The sequence below is a fragment of the Neopelma chrysocephalum genome, unplaced genomic scaffold (assembly GCF_003984885.1).
Source record: "Neopelma chrysocephalum unplaced genomic scaffold, ASM398488v2 Primary Assembly neopelma1_45, whole genome shotgun sequence".
NCBI lineage: Eukaryota > Metazoa > Chordata > Aves > Passeriformes > Pipridae > Neopelma > Neopelma chrysocephalum.
In genome coordinates this window covers 5,877,593-5,887,427 of record NW_020897704.1, presented here as the reverse complement: position 1 = coordinate 5,887,427, position 9,835 = coordinate 5,877,593, and the positions used below count along the sequence as shown (strand labels likewise).

The 9,835-nt window shown below is 36.8% G+C and overlaps 1 protein-coding gene across 4 annotated transcripts in view; it reads right to left on the bottom strand.

The window, feature by feature from the left end:
* Window positions 1-9,067: 9,067 nt before the first annotated feature.
* Window positions 9,068-9,835, bottom strand: part of BRD1 (bromodomain containing 1) — a 56,626-nt gene continuing 55,858 nt past the window's right edge. For all 4 annotated transcript variants that reach the window (XM_027679235.1, XM_027679236.1, XM_027679237.1 and 1 more), the window contains one exon: window positions 9,068-9,835. This exon is cut by the window's right edge and continues 1,132 nt beyond it. The gene's annotated coding sequence lies outside the window, so the exon portion shown is untranslated.

The window sequence follows — 9,835 nt, the reverse complement described above, 5'->3', positions numbered from 1 at the left end:
AGGACACAGAGGATTCACAGGTACCTGTGCCAAGTTCAAAGTGGGGCCTTAAATGTGAGGCTCCCATAGCCCATGGGAGTGCCCTGCCTACAGCACTATTGACTATTCTGGCAGGAGGTTAGAGGATTTAAAATAAAAAATAAAATTTTATTATAATAAGACTACTGATTCTGATGTAAAATAAAAGCAAATCGAAAAGATTTTAACTTTTTATACTACGTCTGGCTGGAATGGAGTTAACTTTCTTCACAGCAGCTCATATTGTGCCATGTTCTGGATTTGTGACTAAAATAGCGTTGATCACACACCAGTGTTATGGCTACTGCTGAGCAGTGCTTGCACAGCACCAAGTCCTCCTGGTTTTCACTCTGCCCCTTCAAGTGAGTAGGCTGGGGCTGGGCAGGAGGCTGGGAGGGAACACAGCCATGACTGTCAACCTGAACTGCCCAAAGGCATATTCCATATTCACTCATTAAACTGTTTTTATCTCCACCCCCAAGTTTTTGCACTTTGGCTCTTCCTCTGCCCTCCTGCATCCTACAAGGAGTGACTGAGCAGCTGTGCAGATGCTTTGTCATTGGCCAGGGTCAACATACTCTTTTTCTAACAAAAGTCAGAGTGGTTGAGCTAGTGATTAAGTTCCAAATCTCTCAGCTGATTAAAGAAGAACACATAACTTTTTCACTGAAGCAGCAATGTGTTCAGTTTGATTTCTAGTGCTGTCCCAGGCTTCCTCTGTGGCCCTGGACAAGTCACTGACCTTCTGCTGTCCTTAGAAAAGTCACTGAATTTCCACTAATGGGAGTTTTCTATTTCTACCAAACCTAACTTAATGGCAGCTGCAGCAGCATTAAGCCATGTATTGCTTTTGTCTTGCTCACAAACAGGTTTCCCTCTTGTTTGCATTCAAATTATTCAAGTAAGAAGTTGTCTAAACTTACAACCATACAGCCTGTGGCTTTATTTTATAGCAGATCCCACAAAGATCAGGAAAGATAGTGGTAATTTGATTATGTGTGCTTGAGTGGACTAACATCTACTGCAAAGGTTTCCTGTGTTCTCTTGCTGCAAACTCAACAGCTAAGCAGGTTCAGCTTCAGCTTTGAAACTGTTTTTTTCACTTTCAAGGCTGTTTGTTCTTTAGCTGGTAATTGTACACATATAGCTGACTTTTGAATACAAGAGCTAATATGAAATTCAGATTGTCCCTAGTCTGAAGACTTACCCTTTCAGAAAGACAGGTAATGAAACAGACTTGTGTAGTTCATTAGCTACACCTAACCTGACTGAATATATCACTGTCAACTCTAGTAACCTTGGACACATAAGACAGTGTCACACTAACTAAGATTAATGAAAATACTGAATGCTAAATATAAAATAAGACCAGAGTTTTCAAAGCCAAAACTCTTTATTGCTGAGGTGTTAAAATGCTAATGGTTTATTTTTATGCAAGTAGCTTATATGAAGCATGGGAGATTTGATAGACACTTTGAGCAATTGCACTAATAAGTCAGCAGCATGAGCAGGGTCTCTGGCATACAAGGCTCTGGAGGAGCTGTCATGTGACTATCTGCTGTCGCTATTGTCTTTGACCTTATTTTTTTTTTATTCTCACTCTAAACTGAGAATTCTATTCTCATTTTCTATGCAGCCTCCTTTCCCTTGCCTAGAAATCAGGACTTTTAAAATAACTATTTTACTGGTGTCAAATTCAGTTCTCTTTGCCTTTTTCTTATATTTTTTGGTTGACAGACATAGTCACTGATAACTCAAATAATTCAGTAACAACTCTTAACTGCTAACAGTTCTTACTGCTTATTTTGATAAGTGTTTTTCACTCCATTCCAGAAGGTTTTCCAACAATCAGAAAAAAATTACAATATTGGACTACACATTTTATTTACCTAAAATATCATTATTTTTAACAAACAAGAACTTTTATGCCTCTTAAAGATGGCTTATATAAACACCACAATGCAAAATACTATAAAGTAAATAATAAACAAAATGTGAGAGTAAGTAAACAAAAAGGAGATCAAAAAACCACAGCGTGTTTGCTTTTGTCATCCTAGGAACAATTAATTCTGATGTTTTTATTTCTGGCTTTATTTTAACATATGAATTTAGGGGAGAGGAAGGAAAATAATTCATATTAGAATTAGACAGGAAAATTAGCTAAAAAGTCAAAACCAAGTCATATTTCCCTGTCATGGGGCAGGTTAACAATTAAGAAGTAACAACACAGCATTGAAGAGACTTTCTGGGACATCAAGGGCAATGACCTGTTATTTCATAGTTCCTGTCACAAAATTATTAAGCTTTTTTGTTTTGTTTTTAATGCCATTGCCTCTACCCTACTGCTTCAACGGCCACATGTCAAATCCATTGCAGAAAGCTTTGCTTGCTTGCTTTGCCCATCGTTCATGTGCTGCATAAATCATGGAGGGGAAACACTGATGCACTGAGCACCTGGAGAGGGATTGTCCAAACCCCAGGACATCTGCTCTCATCTGTGTAACATCTTGTGATGTTTTCTGTTTTTGTGCTTCCTAACAAGTGTTATTTTGCTGTTAAAAGGCTCATTTTCAGTCAAAGAGGAACAGCTGAGAAAGAACAGAGTTTTATGGTAGCATTAAAAATCAGAGTTATTATAAAAGAAAAACTTGTAAATAAAGCTGACCCTTTTTTCAAGTGATCTTGTTTCTACAACATAAAATGATATTATCTTAATTAAGATAATTATGAACCTAAATATAGCAATGATATTATAATTATTGTAAGTATTCTTAAGTATTACCTTAATTCATTTATAATTATTTAAAATTAATATATTATTTTCCTTATAAAACAGTACTTATAAAAGTGCTAAACAGAAACCCTTAAAAAGCAACACTTTAGGAACACCATCTTAATCTTTTACTATTTTTTAAAAATGAATCCTAAGAAAAGAAGACAACTGGTTTTCTCACGATAAAATTTAAACCAATTTACAGTGTTACAATACCTTTGCGAACTCTGCACACTGAAAAATTAGACGATCTTCAGGAAAAAGGCTAACAGTACCCAAAGTATTGCCAGCAAGTCAAAGGAGGGGATCGTGCCCCTTAACTCAGCACTGGTGAGGCCATACCTGGAGTGCTGTGTCCAGTGCTGGGCTCCTCAGGGCCACAGAGATGTGGACATACTGGAGAGTCCAACAAAGGGTCATAACAATGATTAAGGGACTGAAGCAATTCTCCCATGAGGAAAGTCTGAGACTTGAAGTTCAACCTGGAGAAAAGGCTCACGGGGAATCTTATCAGTGTGCACGGATACCCAAAGGGAAGATGTGAAGAAGGTAGAGCCAGGATCTTGTCAGTAGTGCCCACTGACAGAACTAGAGGCAGTGGCCACATACTGAAGTGCAGGAGGCTCTGTCTAAACATCAGGAAATGCCTTTTCACTGTGAGGGTGACTGAACACTGGTACGGGCTGCCCACGAGCAAAAGCTGTCTGGATGTGATCCTGGGCAACTGGCCCTGGGCTCTGCTGAAGCTGGGGGTTTGGACCAGGTATCTCCAGAGGTCCCTGGCCACCTCAGCCATTCTGTGATGATTTTAACAGTTCAACACAATCCTCCACTTCTCGTACCTAAACCCCTCAGTCGACAGCCTCAGCTCCAAGAAACAGGACTAATCTGTGCACAGTAATATGCAATATCTCGGAAATCTTTCACTGTCAGATTACACTGTTCAAAGACCAGAAAGTGCAATATTTTCAGTGTATCTACTTACTATTAGGTGCCTCAAATCTACCCTTCCTTACTTTACACTGCTCACTTACCACAACCAGGGAAGTAAACTGAATAGCAATCATGGACATGATTTGTAAATCTAATGGTCAGCAGAAGAATGTAAAAAAGTATTTGTAGTGGTGGTATGCAAAATGAAAAGAGGTAAAGGTTCAACAGTGCTGTCAACAAACTAAAGTTATGAAATATAACAATATGCTTAGAAGATTTTGAGAAACTTATGATCCAGATAAATTTGCCAGCTGAGTAAGGTCTTAGATTCTCTTGGATGAAAGTATTACTCTTTTGTCCAAAACAACCACCAAAGTATGTGGGTAAAACATATTGTGTACAGGAAGCCACACACAGGGTTGTTTGATCTCAGTACAAAAGACTACAAAAGTTTCATTATCCATGAAAGACTGACTAAGACTGCCGTTTATTTACATACAGTTCAACATTTTTATGGCAGTTGAAGTATTAAATAACTAATTACATTCAAGATAAATTAAGGAATTTTAAGAGATCTTATAGAATAAAGTAAGTCAGTTTAAAGACCTTGGAACAAAAAGGGAACAACGGTAACTCAATAAAACATACAAAGTTGTGAGTTTCTAGAATACAAGTCAAAATCTGTATGTACATTTCTTCTTCCAGTCAGACACCACAAAAGTCTTTTTTTTCTACATTGATGAAATCTCCTTTCAGAGTAATATTTTCCATTTTAAAGTTAGGGCTAATGTAATCAACAGTGCAACCAAGCCCCATAGTTTTCTGAGCTGAGAAAACATGTTGGCAAATACTGGGTTAGACATTTTCAGAGAAAATAAACATGTGCGGAAAAAAGCAGACAATTATGCAGCAAATTAGATTAGCTTGGTTCAAAATATTTGATGAAGTTGATCTGAAAAACTGGCCTTCATGCTTCATCAGAATCTTACCAGCATCTTTTGTACATTCTCCCCATAATCATCATCTGGCAGAAGTGCAGAGAAGTAACTTAAGTTTTCCTCTAAAATACATCAATTAAGGACTACTCAGTTGTACCATCATGAACATGGAGGTTATAGAAAAGACATAAAATTTAGATTGCTAGTTAAGTTCATGTACAACCTGACTGTAGTTTTACTTTCTTTCTGTTTATCTTGTAATTTTTCTTTTTCACAGATGACTTTTTCCACTGAAAGGAAACCAAAGACACTTTTAATACAGATCTTTACTGTGCCCATCTCTGAGCTATTACTTTTCTACCTAAAATCCTGCCACTATTGCTTCTCTCACCATGTCCTTGCGCTGGCTTCATCTTTAGCAAGACTGGTGGACAATTCTCTACCCCTTTTTAAATGACAACACTACTTTACCACTTTAGTTCTCTAGAAAGCCCAAAGTCCTGCACAAGTTCGTGGTAAAAACTGCTCATGTTTTTCCTATAGTTCCCTATAGATTATTGACAAAAATTACTGATGTTCCTGTAGTTCTCCATCTACTTGAGCACAAGCATCAAGCTCCTATGGCCCTAAAACAAAATTGCATAGGAAGATATTATCAACTTAGTTTTATCAAGGACTAGGAGTCTGAAAAAATGAACTGTCACAATCTCAAAACTACTCTGTGACAAATGAAGCCAAAAAATCAATCAGAACAACTCCAATCTTTCATCATCTTTTCATCATCTATTAGCAACTGTGTTTTCCCATTAAAATGACAGGCATAGATTCTCCTTTGTCCTTCTTGTACTTTCTGTTTATTTAGATATGTTTTTTAGGGTTTTTTTGTTTTGTTTTTTTTAAGGCCATGAAGATTCCCATCCTCATAGAGCCAAGTATGGAGGAGTGAAGGACATGTAACTGACCATAGACGAGGAAGATGTGTGAACTCTCCAAACTTAGACCAAAACCAATCTGTTACTTGAGACTGTTGGCAGGGAAGCTGAAGAGAGAACGTAGTTAAATCTCCCTAGGATTCACAAAGAAAAGCCCTTCACAGAGGAAAATGGCTCCAGAGACCTTAGGCAAGAGCAAAAATGGGCAAAAATGCAGCTCAATAGGGGAGATGAGAAAAGTAGCTACCAATATTTAAAACATTGCATAAAGAGGAGCAACGAAAGACTGGACATGGAAACTATTCACATTACCCCAGACCTCTTTGTACACCCACACATTAGCCCAGAAAGCTGACATCTCCCTGGTTTGCTGACAGTGCTGACTTGCTACAGTGAAGACATCAAAACAGATGATCAAAAAATGAGCTGAGCTTGGAGGAAAGGTTGAAACAATGAACAGAGGCAGCAGAGCACCAGTGTGATGTGATACTTGATATTATGGGGATTCATTAAAAAAATTTAAAGACTATTTTAAATTTTTTTTTTAAAACATCCTTATTCTGTCCACTCTCTCCATGTAATATAAGCAGAAAATAGAATGGGGTGACAGCAATCACTGCAGTGTTAGTTTTTTAACACTATGGAAACAATTGAAAAAGATCTTGAATAACTTTAAGTACAGTTGCTGAGATCTTGTATTTTCCTTCCTGACTGGGAGAGATTTGATAGCAGTTTCTGTGCACAGACAATAAAAGCAAGATGAATATGTAGTAGGTAAAAATCAATTAACAGCCCCTTCCCATCCCAAATATCAACTCCCAAAGTTCAAAAAGAATTTATCAATTTCATGCAATTCCAGAATATTTTTCAAACTTTCATTAGCTTGAATTTACTTTTCCTACCTTATAAGTTTTAGAGGAAATAAAACTTTCCAGAACTGATAAAATAGGTAAGTTGTAACAACTGAACGTTACACAAAAATGGAAACAAGTTAACCAAAAGGACTCAGCAGGATGCGGACAGCAAATGCTTTCTCCATTTACATTTCCCTTCTACACTTGTGTTACAAATATACAGGGGGTGAGGAAGTGCTTTTCTTACATAGAAAACCACCTTTATCCACACGATCACAAATCTGAGATAGGTTTATTTAATTCCCTTGCACGTATCCTCAAGACAACCCTCCCTTCCTCAGGCTGCTGAGCAATGGTCTCATGTTGAACCTTCACCTCCAAACTTGAGTATTTTCGTTAATTGCTGCCTTTGACTTGCAGTGTGCTACCAGGACCAAGCAGCTTTGAGTTGTTTTCTAACACTACAGAATGCACCCATAGCAGTGCACCCATGCAAAGAAAATCAATAAAGTGTAAAAAGTTAGTCTGTCACTTTCAATTAGACAGGAGAGCCAAAAATCCAGAGCTGTCCTCTGTATTTGCTCTATAGTTAAAAACAAGCATTTCCAAATCAGCCCACTAGCAGCAAGAACCAAGAAAGCTACTTTTGATGGACTACAAATACTAGAAGCAAAAAAGACTGTTTACAAGCAATAAGTTTTAATAGCAGCATTTTGAAAAGGAAAAACTGAGTATTTGTTTTCTGAGTGTTGATGGTCTGTGTGCATTGCTCCCTCTAGTGTAAAAGATATAAAATCACAACAAACATTCCCCAAAAATCACTGAGCTTGGTAACAAACTTTTTAAAAAAAACATAATTCTCTACCCATGTTTTCCCCCTAAATATTTATAACATACTTCCTCACATTTTGATACAAGAAAACACATTTACACATAGTTTCAACTGCTGATGCTCACAGTTCTATCAACAGGAAATGATCATACCAGAACAGAGTAGTGAATGCGCAAACTTACACCCTGTATGTACTACTGTAATGTTCCCCAAGAAATTGGTAAGATAGAACACGGTATTCTTTTATTCTCTCCACTAGAATACTGTTTTCCACTCTATGTTAGTTATTAATAATGTCATAGAAGAACCTGGTCTAAAATGTAGTGAGGCTCATTCTGATACACGCATATTCGTCTCACTACTGCATCTGATTAGGCCCTACAATTTGGAAATAAAGCAGCTCTGGAACTTAGACTTCTAAGTAGATATGAAATGCCTTAAAACCAAACAAGTCACACTGAAGACAGACAACTGCAAGAAATTATTTTAGTCTACTTTGAATTATTTTAACTCAATCTCAGGAGCCACTGGATGATACTCAGCATCACAAGAGAGTATGGAAACAGCCACAGCCACTACTACAACCTTCTCTCAGACAGTATCTGGGAAGAACTCCTGGGATAGCTTCCATCAGATACAAAAGAAAAACAAACTCGCCTTTAATGACAGTTTCATCAAAAGAAGATGTTTGTTAGGATGCTTAACAGGCTTCTTTTAACCAGTAAAGTTTTCTAGTTGAAAATTCTCCTAAGTCCATACAGACGCCTGTAAGATAAAGGCAGCACATTTTCCTTCTCCAAAAACCGATGGGTCTGTCTCTGAAGAGATGTAAAATGGAACTTGGAAGTCTGGGCAAAATTCAAACTAAATCTTTCACTGTAGGTGTGATTAAAAAAAATTGTTCCAAAATAATTAATGCTCTGTTTATACAAAAGAGGAGCTCTTTTTTCCCCCTCCAATTTTACTAGTATCAGAAGCAACTGAGAATGTAGGAAGCCTTCTAACTAATCATTTTGCAACTGTATGTATACTTCTTTTGTACTGGGACTTCATATTTTACAGATTTCAACACTTATCATACAAGTACCAAACAATCATCTTTCAACTTCTGTTGTAATGTAATTTCAGCTTTCCAAGGTCTAAGACAGAAAAAAAACATTTCTGTGTGCCAAAATGAGGCTGTGAATCATTACCCAGTTTTACACACACTAAATCTGAGTATATTCTGCAGAACCAGCTTGAAATAAAATCCGGTGCTGGGCATTTTGTTTGTAGACCCTTAACAGGCAGTCCTAACAGATGACAAACAAATCTACTGCCTCAGTGTGGCCCAAATTAAGCTCCACTCCCTTTAAAAAGCATGGTTGTACAATAGATCCTTGAAGTCATGACACAGAAGTTCCATTTAAGGCAAACAATCAAATTTTCATTTTATTTTTCTACCTGACATTGGTGCTGTGGCTACCAGAGTAGTGCAGCTCAATGATGGTCCTTCCATGATACCTGCCATCACTGTTCTCCCTAAAGTCATGTTTCCTGTCAAGACTGAGAAAACTATTTGCTTGATCATTTATGAAATTTATCCAACTCATCTCTAATTATCAGAGTCCATCATAGGCAACTGGTCTCAGTTAACTACAATACCTACCATGCAAAGGGCTCAGTACGGACGATACTGCCACAATAGAACAATCGGCTTCTTGACCTAGTGTGTCTGTAACAGCTCAGTCATGGAGTAAGAAAAAGGGCACTACAGCAAAATCTCAGGGGCTAAATTCAGGACAAAATTTACAGTTGAGAAAGAAATTTTATTTCAAGCTTCTACGGGGGTATTACAAACAATAGAGAATAAAAACATTAAAAACTATTTAAAAAGTAATTGTCCCTTTAAAATAAAGATTCAAGCAGGTTTAACAATGAAGTATGCTATTCAATGAAGTTTTAAAAAAAAGATTTAAAAAGTATTGGTTTTGCTGTATTTGCTAATCCTTTATAAAAAAGCTGGGCATAAATACTTCGTGCATTCATATGCATTATTTGGTGTTTCATATTATATAACTTGGTACAGTATTTACGATATCACTGCAAAAGAGTTCAAACACAGTGCATTTATAAATAATGGAGCCATTATAAATCACATTGCAAACATACCTTGCCATTTTCATTGTTACAAATTCAGTATCTCAGTGAAGGTAGGAATAAAGTAGCTACAACAATCAATATCTTGACTTTATTTTTTTTTCTTTTTAATATAAAAATGCAGTTCTGGAAACCCACCCTCCATCTTCCCCCTGCCCAAACATAATGCTTTACTTCTTAAAAATAAAAATAAAGTACTAATTCTATATACATCACATGTACCATACAAAAATGTATCCAAAGTTTCTATTGCTACCAAAGTGTTCTAAATTAAAAGTTACATAAATCCCCTCATTGGAAACAAAAGATTACAAGTTACCAAAAAACCAAATTACACACAAACCATCAAGTTATTTTTTACAATTTCCAATACATTTTTCTCCCAAAGCAAGTTGTCTTCTCATGTGCCTGTATAA